Source organism: Chrysochloris asiatica, unplaced genomic scaffold, assembly GCF_000296735.1.
Source record: "Chrysochloris asiatica unplaced genomic scaffold, ChrAsi1.0 scaffold00122, whole genome shotgun sequence".
Taxonomy (NCBI): Eukaryota; Metazoa; Chordata; class Mammalia; order Afrosoricida; family Chrysochloridae; genus Chrysochloris; species Chrysochloris asiatica.
The window spans coordinates 6,181,914-6,199,923 of NW_006408640.1; the positions used below are offsets into that span (position 1 = coordinate 6,181,914).

Below are 18,010 nucleotides of genomic sequence, written 5' to 3' on the forward strand. Positions count from 1 at the left end.
GGTAAGGTGGAGGGTCAGAGAAAAAGGGGAAGACCCCTAACAAGATGGATTGGCCAGGTGGCATCATTGATGGACTCAAGTGTGGCAGCGGTAGTAAGGTTGGCCCAGGACTGGACATTGTTTCATTCTGCTGTGCATGGGGTCACTATGAGTCGGTTCCGGCTCGATGGCACCTGACAACAACAACAACAACAAGTAGGGAGGCAGCCCGAGTAGGGGATGCTCTTTTCCTTTCTCAGAAAACTCAAAACTAGGCCACTTGCAACCCTGGCCAGGTAGCTGTCTTCCAAATTTCTTGGCATAAATGAGTTAGTGCCTCCAATGGTGAATCAGCTTGTTGGAAGATTTCTATTTGTATTCTGTCAATTCCTGAAGACTTGTTCATTCGCCAATACCTTCAGTGCAGCTTGAACTTCTTTCTTCAATAATATTGCTTCTGGATCATATGATGCCTCTTGAAATGGCTGAATATAACCATTTCTATTTGATACAGTGACTATGTATATCTTCTGTCTTCTTTTGATGCTTTCTACATCATGCAATTATCTTTCCCACAGAATCTTCAATATTACAAATCAAGGCTTGGCTTTTTTCTTAATTTCTTTTAGTTTGAGAAATGCTGAATGTGTTCTTCCTTTTTGGTTTTCTAACTCCAGGTTTGTACATTTCATTATAATACTTGACTTCATCTTTTTGAGCTGCTCTTTGAAATTTTCCATTCAGCTCTTTTATTTCCTCATTTCTTCTATTTGCTTTAGCTTCTCTACACTGAAGAGTATGTTTCAGAGTTGCTTCTGACATCCATTTAGGTCTTTTCTTTATTTTTAATCACCTATTGCTTTTTTCCTATCTGATGTTCTTGATGTCATCCCGTAGCTTTTCTGGTCTTTGGTCTTGTGTGTCTAATGTATCAAATATGTTCTTGAGATGGTATCTAAGTTAAAGTGGACTTTGTTCAAGGTTTTATTTTGGCTCTTGTGTGGACTTATTTTAATTTTTTTCAGCTTCAGGTTGAACATGCACATAAGCAATTGATGGTCTGTTCCACTATACTGATGATGTGGAGCTTTTCTACCATGTCTTCCCACAGATGTAGTCTGTTTGTCTGTGTATTCCATTTGGTATATAATCACTTATGTTGTTTGAGAAAGGTATTTCCAATGACTACGTCATTGTTCTTGAAAAATTTTACCATGTGATATCCTGTATTATTTCTATCGCCAAGCCATATTTTTCATTTACTGATCCTTCCTCTTTGTTTCCAACCTTCTAATTCCAGTTATCAGTAATTATCAGTACATCTTGATTGCATATTTGATAAATTTCAGACTGAAGAAGTTGGTTGAATTCCCTGATTTTCATCATTGTTTGTTGTAGTAGTTGTACATAAATTTAAATATTAGTGGTAGTCACTCCTTGTAGGTGTATAGATAGTGTCCTATCACAGACAGCATTGTACTTTAAGATAGATCTGGAAATATTCTTTCTGATGATGAATGCTATGCCATTCCTTCTCCATTTGTCATTCATGGCACAGTAAATCATATAATTGTCAGATTCAAAAAAGCCAATACCAGTCTATTTCAGCACACTAATGCTTAGGATATCTGTCAGTATGTGTTCCATTTTGGTTTTGAGAACTTCTAAGTTTCCTAGACTCATACTTCTTACATTCTACGTTCTGACTAGTAATGGATGTTTGTAGCTGTTTCTCCTGATTTTGAGTTGTTCCCCATCAGCAACTGAAGATCCTGAAAGCTTTACTCCATTTGCGTTATCATGGTCATCTGTACTTTGAGGTGGTAGCTCTTCCCCAGTTGCATTCTGAATGCCTTCCAACCTGAAAGGCTCATCTTCTGGCACTATATATGACAATACTCTGGTGCTGCTGATAATGTTTACATCTTCTGACACTATATCTGACAATGTTTCACTATAATTCATAAAAGCTTTCAGTGGCTAAACATTCATAAGTAGTATACCTCTCCTTCTTCCTAGTCTGGAAGCTGTGGTGAACCCTGTCCACTATGGGTGACCCTGCTGATATTTAAAATATTCATGGCTGGGGGATCACAACCTGTGGTTGTGGGGAGTAAAAGCAGGTCTCTGGCGTGCAGGCAATATGTCAGACAAGAGGACAATTTTGATGGTGACGACTTTGAAGATGTGGAGGAGAAGGAAGGACTAGATGACCTGGAGAATGCTGAGGACGAGGTCCAGGAGAACGTAGAGATCCTTGCATCAGGGGAGCGACCTCAGGCCAACCAGAAGAGGATCACTACACCATACATGACCAAGTACAAGCAAGCCTGCGTGCTGGGCACCCGAGCCCTCAAGATCGCGATGTGTGCCCCTGTGATGGTGGAGCTGGAGGGGAAGACAGACTCCCTGCTCATCGCCATGAAGGAGCTCAAGGCCCAAAAGATCCCCATCATCATTCACCGCTACCTGCCAGACGGGAGATGAGGACTGAGGCGTGAAGTAACTCATCATCACCTACTGAGCCCCAGCCGCCTTCCGGCCCTGCTTTGGCCTCTACTCTCCTGCTCTTCATCCGTGTAAATAATGAAGTGTATCGCCTTGCAGCCCACAACCCCCACCCCCCAAAAAAAACAACACAAAATAAAAACTCATGGCTTAGCTTCCAGCATCCCAGCAACATGCTAGTCATCACAGTTTGACAAATTGACAGGTGAGTGGTGGTATTAAATCATAGAAACCTTTGTTTAATCAAAATATCAAAATGTAAAGCTACTATTTATTGACATATCCTCCATTTACATCTAAGTATTTCTTAAGGTGGTATTTCTAAGTTCCTGGAGGACACCAGGCTTGGTAAAGTGGGGTTCAGCGAAAAACAGAAGGACCTGAAATGAGACAGATTGACACTGTGGCAGCAGCAATGGGCTCAAATGTAACAAGAGTTGTCAGAATGTCACCAGACTGTGTTGGGTTTCATTCTGTTGTACATAGGGTCACTATGCCTTGGAACCACTGGATGGCACTTAACAACAACAGCAACAACTACCCTTATATGAAGAATTATGTACTCTTGGATTTACACCACATTAAATGATGGTTTTAGCACCCTCAGAGGGCTCAAGTTGTGTTCCTTTTCCATATTCTTTGAGCTTAAGGGGAAAAAGAAGCGTGAAGGGACAAAATAAGGGTAATAGGGTGGATGGAATAAGGTTTCCCAATGAAATTCTTATAGGACAGTCTTTACTATCCTTGAAGAATAAACAGGTGCATCATCATGGTGGAAAAAATGGTGCGACTTTCCTGGCTTTTTCTCATAAGTGCAGTATTCAATTTTCTTAAAACTTCTTCATAAAAAGTTCCTGGGATTGTTCTACATCCCTCAAGAAAATCTATACAGATTACCGCTTTAGTATGGAAAAAAAAGTTTTCATAACCTTCTGAGCGTCTGTCTCTGCTTTGACTATAACTACCCACAGGAGATTCCCTAAGACGCCACTGTTCTGATTAGACCTTTTTTTTTCAAGGAACTCTGATGAGACCTGTTGTTGTTAAGTGCCATTGATTTGGTTCCGATTCCATATATGTTTTGATGTGATTATTGATATTGCTGTTGTTGTTAAGTGCTATCAATTCGGTTCTGACCCCGCATAGGGTTTCTGAGGCCTTAAATTTTTGTGGAAGCAGAAAACCTCATCTTTGAGCAACTGGTGGGCTCAAACCATGGACCTTGTGGTTCACAGTATATTGCTTATCGTATGAAGCTGCCACGCTCCCCTAATGAGACTAAGTCAAGTATATAAATTATTGAGAGAACTTGTCTGTAGCCACCCACTGGTCACAGAGACATGTTTACGAATGTTTTGTAATACAGTTGTGCATGTATGAACTGGAACTTTTTTACTTATCCTCACCTCCACCCAAAACCCAGATGCCATTTTCAAGCTGTGTAGGTCTGATCTGGAAGCTAGCTGGAAGATCTCTCCTTAATGCTGAGGTATTTACTTCACTTGAAATACAGTAAAGAACTTTAAAAAAACAACAACAGATTGTATGTATCCTCTCCCTAAACCCTTCAAAGATCCATGGCAATGCAATGGTTAAGCTCTTGGCTACTGACCAAAAGGTACAAACCCACCCAAGACCTGGAGTTAGAAAATCAAAAGGATAGATCAAACTCAGTATTTCTCAAGGTAAAAGAACTGAAGAAAAAAAATCAAGCCTAGGCTTGAAATATTGAAGGATCTCTTGGACAAACTATTGAGTGGCCCAGGAAGCATCAAAAGAAGATGGAAGGAACACACAGAGTCATTGTAACCAAAAAGAATTAGTCAATGTTCACTTATTTCAAGAGGTATGATCAAACACCAATAGTACAGAAGGAGGAAGTCCAAGCTGCACTGAAGGCATTGACGAGAAACAAGGCTTGAGGACTTTACAATATACAAGTTGAAATATTTCAACAGGCTCATGTAGTAGTCGAGGAGCTCACTCACCTATGGCAAGAAACTTGGAAGACAGCTATCTGGCCAGTTGATTGGAAAAGATTTAAATTTTGCCCTCCAAAGAAAGATGACCCAATGGAATGTGGAAATCATTTAACAACATCATGAATATAACATGCAAGTGAAATTTTGCTGAAGATAATTAAAAAAAAACTGTTACCATAATACATTGAAGGGAACTGCCAGAAATTCAAGTCAGATTCAGAAGAAGATGTGGAGTGAGGGGTATTATTACTGATGTCAGATGGATCTTGACTGAAAGCAGAGCATACCAGAAAGAAGTTTATTTGTACTTTATTGACTATGAAAAGACTGTGTGGGCTATAACAAACTATGCATAACAATGTGAAAAATGAGTATTCCAGAACATTTAACTGTGTTCATGATGAACTTGGCCATAGAGCAAGAGGTAGTTGTTCAAACAGAACAAGGGAACACTGAATGGTTTACAATCAGGAAAGGTGTATACCAGGGTTGTATTCGTTCACCATATTTATTCAGTCTGTATGCTGAGCAAATGATCTGAGAAACTGGGTTGTATGAAGAAGAACATGGCATCAAGATTGGAGGAAGATGCATTAACAACTTGTGATATGCAGATAATACAACCTTGCTTACTGGAATTAAGAGAATTTGAAACATTTACTGGGAAAATCAAAGACTACAGCTTTCAGTATGGAATGCACCTCAATGTAAAGAAAATGTAAAGAAAAGAAAAGAAAAATCCTCACAATTGAACCAAGAAATAACATCATGATAAACAGAAGATTGAAGTTGTCAAAAGACTTCATGTTGCCTGGATCCACAATCACCACTCATGGAATCTGCAGTCAAAATATCAGAGGATATATTACATTAGACAAATATGCTGCACAAGAGCTCCTTAAAGTATTCAAGAGCAAAGATGTCAGTACTAAAGTGTGCTTGCTCCAAGCCAGGGTATTTTCAGTCATCTCATATGCATGTGAGAGCTAGATAATGAATAAGGAAGACCATTAAAAGAGCAAAGCATTTGAATTTTGTGTTGGAGAATACTGGAAAATACCATGGGACTGCCAGAAGAACAAACAAATCTGTCTTGGAAGAAGTATAGCCAAATATGCTCCTTAGAAGACTTCATCTCTTATACTTTGGACATGTTGTCAGAGGGACCTGGAAAAGGACATCACATTTGGAAAATGGAGGGACAGATAAAAAATGGAAGACCCCCAAATGAGTGGCAGCAACAATGGGCTCAAACAACAATTGTGAGGATGGTGTAGGACTGGACAGTATTTCATTTTGTAGAATGTAGGGCCACCCAAGTAGGTGGCCTCTAACAACAACAAATTTGTTTTCCCATAGATTGTTGTTGCGTAGTGCTGTTGAGTAGGTTCCAACTGATAGCGACCCTGTACAGGGTTTCTGAGGAGAAGCTGGTGGGTTTGAACAGCCAGCCTTGTAGTTAGCAGTCTAGTGCTTATCCTGTAGTCCCACATCAGGAGTCCTAGAAGTCCAAATTCAGTGTGCTGGCTTTAGGAGAGAGCTTTCTTTCTCTTTTCCCTCTTGAGGAAGGTCTTCTCTTTGGAACTTCTGCTACTGAGAGAAATTTATATGGCTTGGCAAATCTCTTCCCACATCTCTGCTTGCTTGTTTGAGTTCACATTCTTTCTTAGATCTCAAAAGAGATTGACTAAAGATACCAGACCTCAAGCCTACCATTAGCATAACAAACACAGCCCATTTGTTACAGGGTGGGTAGCCTGAGTGTGGAGACATCTCTGATTAAAAAAAAAATTATTTTGGGGGGTATAATTCAGTACATGGAGTCCTCGTGTGGCACTGTGGGTTAATGCGCCAGACTGCAAAGCTATTTGAACGGCAAGGTCGGTGGTTCAAGCTCACCAGTCACTCCTTGGAAACCCTGTATAGGGTCGCTATGGGTCAGATCTGACTCGATGGCACTTAACAACAACAACAGCAATTCAATACATAAGCACTAGACTGTGAATCACAATGTTGGTGGTTCAAGTCCACCATCCACTCCAAAAGATGAGAGTTTCTGCTCCTACGGAGAATTACAGCCTCAGAAACCCTATATAGGGATGCTGTGAACTGGAACCAACTCTATGGACAGCCAAGTCCTAGGGTGGCGCTGTGGGTAATGCATCAGACTGCAAAGCCATTTGAACTGCAAGGTTGGTGGTTCAAGCTCACCAGGCACTCCTCAGAAACCCTATACAAGGTCGCTATGGGTCGGAACCAACTCGATGGCACTTAACAACAACTATGGACAGCATTTAACAGTAACAACAACAATTCAATACATAACACTAACATTTTAGCTTATGCTTCTTTAGACCACGTGTACTTCTTTTTGCTTTTTTTCCTCTCTTTGTGAGGATCAAGACTAATATTGGATTTCTTTTCTTTTAGTTAAAATAAGCTGTGCTTTTTAGCAGTTTCCTAGATATGAACATCAACAACAAAATATTTTTCCCTTAGAAGTTTCAGTTTGCTATTCTCAGAACAGAATCTCCAAGATTGAGATCTTATTTCCTTCCAGCCTGATAGTGTTATTGTTGATGATGATAGTGCCACTGAGTCATTTCTGATCCATAGCAACCCTGTATAGGGTTTCCGAGGAGCAGCTGGTAAGCTTGAACCATCAACCTTGTGGTCCAGCACATTAGCCCACAGTCCCACACCAGGACTCAGTGGCTGGAGTCAATTCTTGCATCCCCTAAGTTTAAATTCTTAGTCATTCTGTCAAGTGGAGGGAGGTATGTTTAGCTTGGAAACTGAAGAGTTTGGAGACTGAGAGAAGAACATGGACAAGCGTTTTGAAATGAGGCATCACTCAGGAAGTGAGAGGACATAAAAAGTTCAGTGACTGGGACACAGAGCCTGGGCATTTGTGGGGGGCATAGGGGCTGAAGAAGAACAAGGTGACCAGTTATATAGGGCAGAGTAAAGAGTCAGCATTCTGTCTCTCACCATGATGGTGACAGGACCACATTTGACTGTTTAAAAGATCGCTGTGGATATAGACTAGGGAATGGATCTCAAAGAGCTTGACTAAATACTTGAGACAACAGTTTGAATAGCATTGCAGAGACGGGGAAATGGTGCCTGGAAGACTGCTGGGTAAGTAGGGGTGCAAAAGTGAGACTTAGGTGGAAGTTTGAAAATGTTCAGGTTTCTTGGGTAAGTAACTGGGTGAATGGGGTGCCTTAGATAGAAGCGGAGAGAAGGATTCCCCAGGAAAGAGAGAAAGCAAACCCAGTCCTGGGGCTACAGAGATGGTTCTTGCTGTAAGGCCCAACCACTAGAAGGAGAAAAGTGATGACTGTTTCTCTGAATTTGGTGAAAAGGAGATGAGGATTTGGGTGGAGACACATTTATAGGTATGAGGGTGGGAAGGTGTGAGGTGGGAAATAAATTGTGAGTGTAAAGAAGGCTTGGGCTATTCACCATAGGAGGTGGGAAAGGAAAGACAGATGACAGGAATCTATAGTAGCAATAATATGCTAATTTGTGTGTGTGTGTGTTTTAATCCCCACTGGTTCTCAGCACTTTGGATGTATTAAAGAAAGCAAATGGATGGGTTTTTCTGTTTGTTTCTCTGTATTTAAAGTGGGTTTCTTATTGGCAGCATATAGTGGAGACTTGCTTTCTTTATCCAATCTTACAAACTCTGAATTTTAATTGGACCAGTAAGTCTATTTACATTTTAATGTGATTATTGTTGTTGTTGCTGATGTTGTTAAGTGCCATTGATTCGGGTTCTGACCCATAGTGACCCTGTATAGGGTTTCCTAGGAGCAGCTAGTAAGCTTGAAACCAACTTTGCAGTCCAGCGCATTCACCCACAGTGCCACACCAGGCAGTAATTGTATTTAAATCTACCATCTTGCTATTTGTTTTCTATTTGTCCCATCAGTTCTTTGCCCCATTTTCTGCCTTCTTTTAGATTGTTCTATTTTATGATTTCATTTAATCCTTGTTGGTTTTGTTGTTGTTGTTGTTAAGTACCGTTGAGTTGATTCTGACCCATAGCAACCCTATATAGGGTTTCCAAAGAGCAGCTGATGAGCTTAAACCACCGACCTTGCAGTTCAAACGACTTTGCAGTCTGGTGCATTAGCCCACAGTGCCACACCAGGACTCCTTTGTTGGTTTGTTGTTGTTGTTGTTAAGTGCCGTCGAGTCTGTTCTGACCTATAGCGACCCTGAACAGGGTTTCCGAAGGTGTAAATCTTTATGGGAGCAGAAAGCCTCATCTTTTGGTTGCTTTAGTAGCAATAAATTTTGTTGTGCTATTTTTGTGGTTGTTTTAAGGTTTATATGTATGTATATTTACCTTCTTTAGACATACATATATGTATATATATATACATATATGTATGTCTAAAGAAGGTATTTGAAACGAACAAATCATTGGTTTTGCAGAATTCTATCACTCATTCTCCAGCATCATTTCTATCACCAAGGCCATATTTTCCAACGACTGATCCTTCCTCTTTGCTCCCAGCCTTTGCATTCCAATCACCATTAACGATCAATATATCTTGATTGCATGTTTGATCAATTTCAGATTGAAGAAGTTGGTAGAATTCTTCTATTTCATCCTCACTGGCTTTAGTGGTTAATGCATAAATCTGAATAATAGTGGTATTAACTGGTCTTCCCTGTAGGTGCATGGATATCATCCTATCACAGACAGTGTTGTACCTCATGACTGATCAGGATATGTTCTTTTTGACAATGAATGCAACACTATTCCTTTTCTATTTGTCATTTCTGGCATAGTAAACCATGTGGTCATTCAGATTCAAAATGGCCAATACTGTCCATTTCAGCTCACTAATGCCTAAGATATCGATGTTTATATGTTCAATTTCATTTTTGACAACTTCCAATTTTCCCAGATTCATAATTCATACAGTTCATGTTCCAATTTTCAGTGGATGCTTACAACTGTTTCTCTTAATTTTGAATTGTGAAAGTAAAGAGGACTTAAAACATTTACTGATGAAGATCAAAGAGCACAGCCTTCAGTATGGATTACATCTCAAGGTAAAGAATACAAAAAACTTCGCCACTGGACCAATAAACAACATTCTTATCAACGGAGAAAAGATTGAAGTTGTCACGGACTTCATTCTTCTTGGATCAACTATCAACACTCACAGAAGCAGCAGTCAAGAAATCAAATAATGTATTGCATTAGGCAAATCTGCTGCATAAGACTTTTTTAAAGTGTTGAAGAGCAAAGATGTCAGCTTGAGGACTAAGGTGCGCCTGACCCAAGCCACGGTATTTTCAATAACCTCATATGCATGTAAAAGCTGGTCAGTAAATAAGGAAGACTGTAGAAGAATTGATGCCTTTGAGTCATGGTGTTGGAGGAGAATATTGAAAGTACCATGGGCTGCCCATAGAACCAACAGATCCGTTTTGGAAGAAGTGCAGCCAGAGTGCTCCTTGGAGGCCAAGATGGACAAACTTTGTCTCATACTTCAGACATATTGTCAGGAGGGACCAGTCGCTGGAGAAGGATAAACATGTTTGGTAAGGTGGAGGGTCAGAGAAAAAGAAGAAGACCCCCAACGAGATGGATTGGCCAAGTGGCAGCATCAATGGACTGAAGCGTGGCAACAGTAGTGAGGTTGGCCCAGGATCGGGTAGTGTTTCGTTCTGCTGTGCATAAGGTCACTATGAGTCGGTACTGACTCGATGGTACCTAACAACAACAACATGTATATATGTATATAATTTATCTATCCATCTTTTTATTGTGAATTGGGTAAGGATTTACAGAGCAGATCAGTTTTCCATTCTACAATTCATACATATTTTGTAATTTTGAGAATGTAGTATTGCTTACTCCATTTCCTCCCTGTGTTTCCTATTTCCATCCCTTCTTGCTTCTTAAGCCTCCTGAACTTTGCCCTTGGGTAACTTCTGCCTTTTAAAATCTCAAATGGTTGATTATCTCAATGTGTGTATATCTCCCAAGTGTTATTATTCTCTTTATGTTGTTGTTAAGTGCCATGGCGTTGGTTCTGACTCATGGGAACCCTGTGTAGGGTGAGGAGCAGCTGATGGGCTTGAACTGCCACTCTGTGCTTCACGGTCCAGTGCTGGTCCTACAGCACCACACCTGGAGTCCTGCTCCTCTTATAGACCTGTCTATAGTTAGGCTGAAAACTGAGCCATGGGGGTGAGTTCATTTCCAGACCTGAGGGATAACTAAGAGACATAGTCTTAGGGTTCCACCAGTCTCTATCTGACCAGTAAGCCTGGTCTTTAAAAAATATATACAGATATGATTTTGTTTTTATTTCATATTCTTCTTTCACTCTATCTAGGATCTTCTAATATTATCCCTTCCAGAGCAGTTGATAGTGTAAGCCAAGCACCAACTAGTTCTTCTGGTCTCAGTGTCCATTAGTCCATTGGACTGATTGTTTCTATTCATCTGCTATTTTCTTCACTCTTCTTCCTCCAGACAGGGAGAGACTGAGGTGGCCAATCATGAGATCCCAGGTGCTACTCAACAAAGTAGGATGTAGAACATTGCCTTTGTGAACTATGCTATGCCAGTTGAACTTGGTGTCTTGTGAGACTTGAGTCTTGAGCTACTAGGTCCCGTGACTTATTCCCTCAAAGTCTTTGGTAATGTCTAAGGAGTTTTCATAATATATCCACCACATTCATAGATATATTTATAGCAAAGGTAAATGCATATGTAGAAATATCCTCTCTCAAACTTTGATATTTATGGGTATTGTCCCATTCTCCCTCCCATATCTGTTCAGACTGTGTGCCTATCCATCTTCTTGTAGATCACCTTTATTTCAGGGTTATCTCGGGGTGTGGCTATAACTGTGTTTATCTCGATTGCCTTTAACTGTTACACTCCTCCCTGAGTCTTTTCCTGTCTCCATCATTTTTTGTTGACCTCTTTATTATATATTGCCTTCCCCTTTATCTAGGTTAACACATGTTTACCCTCTAGCCAGTAATTTACCCTTCCACTCCTGGTAACCATCAAAGAATGTCTCTTTTAATACAAAAACATTTTCTTGATTATTTAAAATAGTTGTTGTTAAGTGCCATGGAGTCAGTTCCAACTCATAGTGACCCTGTATAGGGTTTCCAAGGCTTTAACTCTTCACAGAAGCAGAAAGCTTCATCTTTCTCCTGCAAGTGACTGTTGGGCTTGACCTGCAGACCTGTAATTAATAGTCCAGTGCTTATCGTATGGAGCCATAGTGCTCCCCATTACAATAGTAGTGTCATACAATATTTATCTTTTTGCGATGTGACTAATTTCATTCATAAAGTCCTCCAAGCTCATCCATGTTATGAGATGATTCCCAGATTCATCACTACTCTGTCACACTGTGTGTGTGAATCATAGTTTGCTTATCCATTCTCCCAGTGCTGGGCATTTAGATTGTTTCCATCTTTTTGCTACTGTGAATATTGCTGTGACAAACAAGGGTGTGCATATGTCCATTTGTGTCACAGCTCTGTTTCTCTAGGATATCTACCAAGTAGAGAGATGGCTGGGTCATATGGCATTTTAATTTCTAACTTTGTAAGGAAATGCCAGCTTGTTTCCTGAAGTGGTTGCACCATTTTACAGTCCTACCAGCAGTGCATGAAGGGTCCAGTCTCTCCATGTTCTCAGCAGCATTTGAAATGTTTAGGAATAACTCTAACTAGAGAAACAAAAGATCTATACAAAGAAAACTACAAACCACTACTACAGGAATCCAAAACAGTCCTATATAAAGAATAGTCCATATGAATTTATAGGAAAACTTAGCATTGTGAAATGTTAATACTACCCAAAGCTATACAGATACAATGCAATCCTGATCCGGATTCCAAAACCATTCTTTAAAGAGATGGAAGAAGGAATCACCAACTTTATATGAAACAAAAGGAGACCTTGGAGAAACAAAACACTATTAAGGAATAACAAAGTAGGAGACTTCACACTTCCCGGTTTAAATTATACTACACAGCCACAGTAGGAAAAAAACCCTCTAATTTTGGTATAATTACAGTCACATTTACCAATGGAACAGAACTGACAACCTAGAAATAAATCCCCAAACACATCACATGGGGACAAGATAGTCTCTTTGACAAATGGTGCAGGCAAAACTGGATATCCATTTACAAAAGAATGAAATAAGAACCATATCTCATAATATAAACAAAATAAGTTTAAGATGAATAAAAGACCTAAATGTGTAAAACCTAAAGCTATAAAGATCATAAGTGAAAAAATAGGAACAAACTTAGAGGTTCTATGTTGTTGTTGTTAAGTGCTGTTGAGTTGATTCTGACCCATAGCAACCCTGTATAGGGTTTTCAAGGAACAGCTGGTGAGCTTGAACCATCGACCTTACAGTTCAAACGACTTTGCAGGCTGACACATTAGCCCACAGTGCCACACCAGGATACATGGGTATAAATACCTTATCAAACATAACTGAAAACTCACAAACAGCAGAAGACAAATGAAATAACCAGGAACTTCTGAAAATGAGATGCTTATGTACATCAAAAGGTTTCACCAAAACAGTACAACGAGAACCCACAGATTGGAAATACATTTTAGGCATGACATATTAAACAAAGGACTAATCTCTAAAATTTATAGAAAACATCAACATTTCAACAAGAAAAAGACAAATAATCAAATTTAAAAATAGGCAGAGGATATGAACAGACACTTCACCAAAGAAGACATACAGGTGGCAACAAACATAGGAAGACATGCTCATGATCATTAGGCAGTGCTGTTTTGTTAATTGATGTCTAGTTTGTTCCAACTCAACAATCCTGAGTGGAGTTCCTAAGGAGTTGCTGGTGGGTTTGAACCACTGACCTGTGATTAGCAGTCCAGTGCTTTATCCTACAGCACCACACCAGGACTCCACTAGCCATTGCTGTTGTTAGGTGCTGTTGCGTCTTCTCTAACTCATAGCGATCCTATGTACAACAGAACAAAACACTGCTCGGTCCTGAGCCATCCTCACAATTGTTCGGTTATTGTTAGGTTTGAGTCCACTGCTGCTGCCACTGTGTCAACCCATCTCATTGGGGGTCTTCCTCTTGTTTACTGACCCTCCACTTTACCAAACATGATGTCCTTCTCCAGAAACTGGTCCTTCCTGATACCGTGTCTGAAGTATGACAGATGAAGTCTGGCCATCTGGCTTCTAAGGAACATTCTGGCTGTACTTCATCCAAGATAGATTTGTTCTTCTGGCGATGTTTCTTCTATGGTCTTCCTTATTCCTTATCCAATTTCCACAAGCATATGAGGTGATTGAAAATATCATGGCTTGAATCAGGCACCCCTTAGTCTTCAAAGTGATATCTCTGCTTTTTAACACTTTAAAGAGGTCTTGTGCAGCTGATTTGCCTAATGCAATGTCATTTGCAAATCAAAGTAACAATGAGAAATCATATCATCCAACATTAATCGCATAGTTCAAAAACTCAGAATTTATAAATTTTAAATTTATCATTGTCTACTTTACAGTGGCATACAATTTCACATAAATAACCATAAGGTTAGCAGTTCAACCCCCCAGCTGTTCCTTGGAAACTCTATACAGGGTTGCTATGAGTCACAACTGACTGGATGGCACTTAACAACAACCCTGAGGTGGCGTTATACAATTTCATATATATATAAATTCTTATAGCAAATTTATCCCCTACCTACCTTAATGCTATTATTGTTTTAATTATATATGTGTTACTGTTTATTTATTTTTCATTTCAACAGTCAATTACCTCTTAAAGATAATGGAAACATATGTTTTTATATTTATCCACATGGCCACGTTTTCCAATGCTCTTCATTCCTTTGTATAAATAAAAAGTTTCCTCAGATATTTATTTCATTGGTTATGACATGGGTCTTCTGATGGTGGTTTTTTATGCCAGAAAATGACTCTACTTTACCTCTGTTTTAGAAGATATTTTTGCTGGGTATTGAATTCTGGGTTCATTCAATACATTAAACTGCTGCTCCATGGTCTCCTAGTTTGCATTGTATCCAAAATAAAATTTGTTGTAATTCTTATTTTTGTTCCTCTACATGCAATGTGGCTTTTTTTCCCTGGCTGTTTTTAAGATTTTCTTTGTTATTAGCTTTAAACACTTTGATTATGATGTACATTGGCGTAGTTTTCTTCATGTTTCTTGTGTTTGGATGTTTACTGAGTTTCTCAGAGTGCTGATATGATACTGTAGGATAGGCATTGGGGTGCAAAGTCGGTTTGAACTGCAAAGTGGGTGGTACAAACTCACCAGCCGCTCCTCAGAAACCCTATACAGTGTGGCTGAGTTAGAACCAACTTGATGGTACTTAACAACAACATTGAGTTTCTTAGGTGTATGAGTTTATAATTTCCATCAAGTTTGCACATTTTTGGCCTTTAAGTCCTCAGACATTTTGGGTTCTTTTCTCCCCCACTGTGGGAGAACTACAATTACTTGAAGTTGTCTTGTCACTGATGGTCTGGTCGTATTTTACCAGTCTTTTTTCGCTTTGTGTTTTATTTTGTATTGTTTCTACTAATATCTTCATTTATCTTTTCTTTTGCAAAATCTGTATTATTGTAAGTCTCAGATTAAGTAGTTTCAATCTCTTCAAATTCTGTTTGAGCCTATATATATATATATATGTTTTCAGTGTCCTTGTGTAGCATGCACAGTATTTCCTCGTCCTTCTTGAGTTTATGGAATACAGTTATAAAATAATTGCTTGGATGTCCTCGTCTGGTAATTCTACCATCTTGGCCATTTCAGGGTCAATTCAATGAATCGATTTTACTTCTCATCATTTTTTTTTTTCTATTTCTTACTTTTTTTTTTTTTTTTGCTTGCCTGGTAATTTTGATCTAGATGCCACATGTTATGAATTTTACTTTGTTGGGTGTTGGGTATTTTTATATGCCTATAAATATTCTTGAGTTGTGTTCTGTGATGCAGTAAGTCACATGGAAACAGCTTGATCCTTTCAGCCTTGTTAGGCAGAACCACAGCTGTGTTTAGTCTAGGAATGATTTTTGTCCCATTAGTGAGGCAGAACCCTTTTGTGTGCTCTGTCCAATGGCAAAAGGAAGTGTTTTGGAAGCTGGTGGTACAGTGAGTTAAGCATTGGGCTGCTGACTGAAAGGCTGGTAGTCGTCATCCACCAGCTACTCCATAGAAGAGAGATGCAGCTGTCTGCTTTCATAAAGAAGTGGTTGGTTGGTTGGTTATAGTGCCGTGGAGCTGGTTCTGACTCATAGTGACCTTGTGTAGGGTTGCTGAGGCTGTAATTCTTTATGGGAGCAGAACACCTCATCTTTCTCCTGCAGAACCGCTGATAATTTAGAACTGCTAACCTTGAGGTTAGCAGCCCGACTATGCTACAGCCTAGGAAACCTTGCCCAGCCGTTCTTCTCAGTCCTGTTGGGTCGCCTGTGTTGGAATGGACTGGCTGGCAGTGGGTTAGGTTCTGAGTATTGATCTCTAATCCTTTGGTCTCGGGGAATTTCCCTATATGTTTATTCTGCCCAGTATTTATCTGAAGACTTGAAGGGGGCAGTCTGCAGATCTCCAGAACACTTTATCTGTATGCTGTTGGTGGTGTTAGGTGCTGTTGAGTTGGTTCAGATTCATAGCAACTCTGTCCAACAGAAGGAACCTGCCCAGTCCTGTGCCATCCTCACAACCTTTGTTATGTTTGAGCCCAGTGTTGTTGCCACTGTATCAGTCCATTGTGTTGGGAGTTTTCTTCTTTTTCTCTGACCTACCACTTTTCCAAGCATGATGTCTTTTTCTAGGGACGGGTCCCTCCTGACAATATATACCCAAAGTATGAGAGACGAAGTCTGGCCATCCTGGCTTCTAAGGAGTTTTCTGGCTGTACTTTGTATAAGAAAGATTTGTTTGTTCTTCTGGTGGTTCATGTGCAGTGACCTTAAGTTAGAAAACCAAAAGGGAAGAGCATACTCTGCATTTTTCAAGCTGAAAGTACTGAAGAAAAAATTCAAGCCCCCACTTGCATTATGGAAGGAGTCTATGGCAGAATGGAGGATTCGTGTGGCGCTGTAGGATAAGCACTGACTGCAAGGTTGGTTTGAACCACAAGGTCGGTGGTTCAAATTCACCAGCCGTTCCTTGGAAACCCTATACAGGGTCACTATGGGTCAGAACCAACTCAATGGCACTTAACAACAACAATGGGCAAAATATTGAATGATGTAGGAAGCATTAAAAAAAAAAAATGGAAATAACCACACTACCAAAAAGAATAGGTTGATGTTCAACTATTTTAAAAGATACCATATATCAAGAACAGATGGTTTTGAAGGAAAAAGTCCAAGGTGCACTGAAGGCATCGGTGAAAAATTAGACTTCCAGGAATTGATGGAATACAGATGAAAATGTTTCAATAAACTGATGCAGCACTGGAGGTGCTCACTCATCTATGGCAAATTTGGAAGCTAGCTACATGGCCATCTGATTGGAATAGTTCCATATTTGTGCCCATTTCTAAGAATGGAGAAACCATCAAACAATATTAATATCATATTCAAGTACAATTTTGCTGAAGAAATTTAAACACAAGCCAGGTAAGTTCTCTCAGTAATACAGTTGTCTTTGTCTCCTTGTTGTTAAGTGCAGTAACGACAATTCTGATTTATAGTGACCCTGCAGAGGGTTTCCCAGGAGCAGCTGGTAGGTTTGCATTTGCAGTTAAGTCCATTGCTGACCCGACAGCACCACACCAGGACTCTTTAGTTTCAAAACGCTCTAACCAGGGGTCCCTTGTTTGCTGGCTTGAGGTGACTTTTTGGGGGGACTCTGAAGGTTGAGCATCATAGATTTTCCTGAGGGACACAGGACGATCATGGGGACTTATTAGAAAGAAGTTTTAAGAAAATTGAAAACTGCATTGATGAGAAAAAGGCTAAGAAAGTTGTGTGGAGGAAGTTTTTCTGTCATGACAAAGCACCTGCTCATTCTCTGACGGTACAAAGGCCTGTCCTATAAGAATTTCATTTGGAAAGCTTAACCTGTCCACAATACAGTCCTGATCTTGCCCCTTCAGATTTCTTTTTGTTTGCTAAACTTAAATAACATTTAAAAGGAACATGATTTGAGTCCCTTGAGGGTGCCCAAACTATCATTTTGACACAGTGTAAATTGGAGAGTACAGAATTCTCTGGGGGAGGAATGTTGTTGTTAAGTGCCATGTAGTCGGTTCCTATTCATAGCAACTCTGTATAGGATTTCCAGAGTGGCACTTGGTGGGTTTGAACCACTGACATTGTGGTTAGCAGTCCAGTGCTTATCCTACAGCACTGCACCAGGACTTTAGAGACAGAAACCACTGACTTCAGAATGTATAGGCCTAGATGGCCAGATATGTCTAGAAACAGTAGGTTCACATGTTGATATTTTTTAAAGTAAAGGTTTCTGTGATTTTGTAGGTTACTTTTTTTTTTTTTTTT

At 39.8% G+C, this 18,010-nt stretch overlaps 1 pseudogene; it reads left to right on the plus strand.

Annotated features, from left to right (window-relative positions):
* Positions 1-2,058: 2,058 nt before the first annotated feature.
* LOC102836603 lies at positions 2,059-2,466 on the plus strand (annotated as a pseudogene).
* Positions 2,467-18,010: the final 15,544 nt, after the last annotated feature.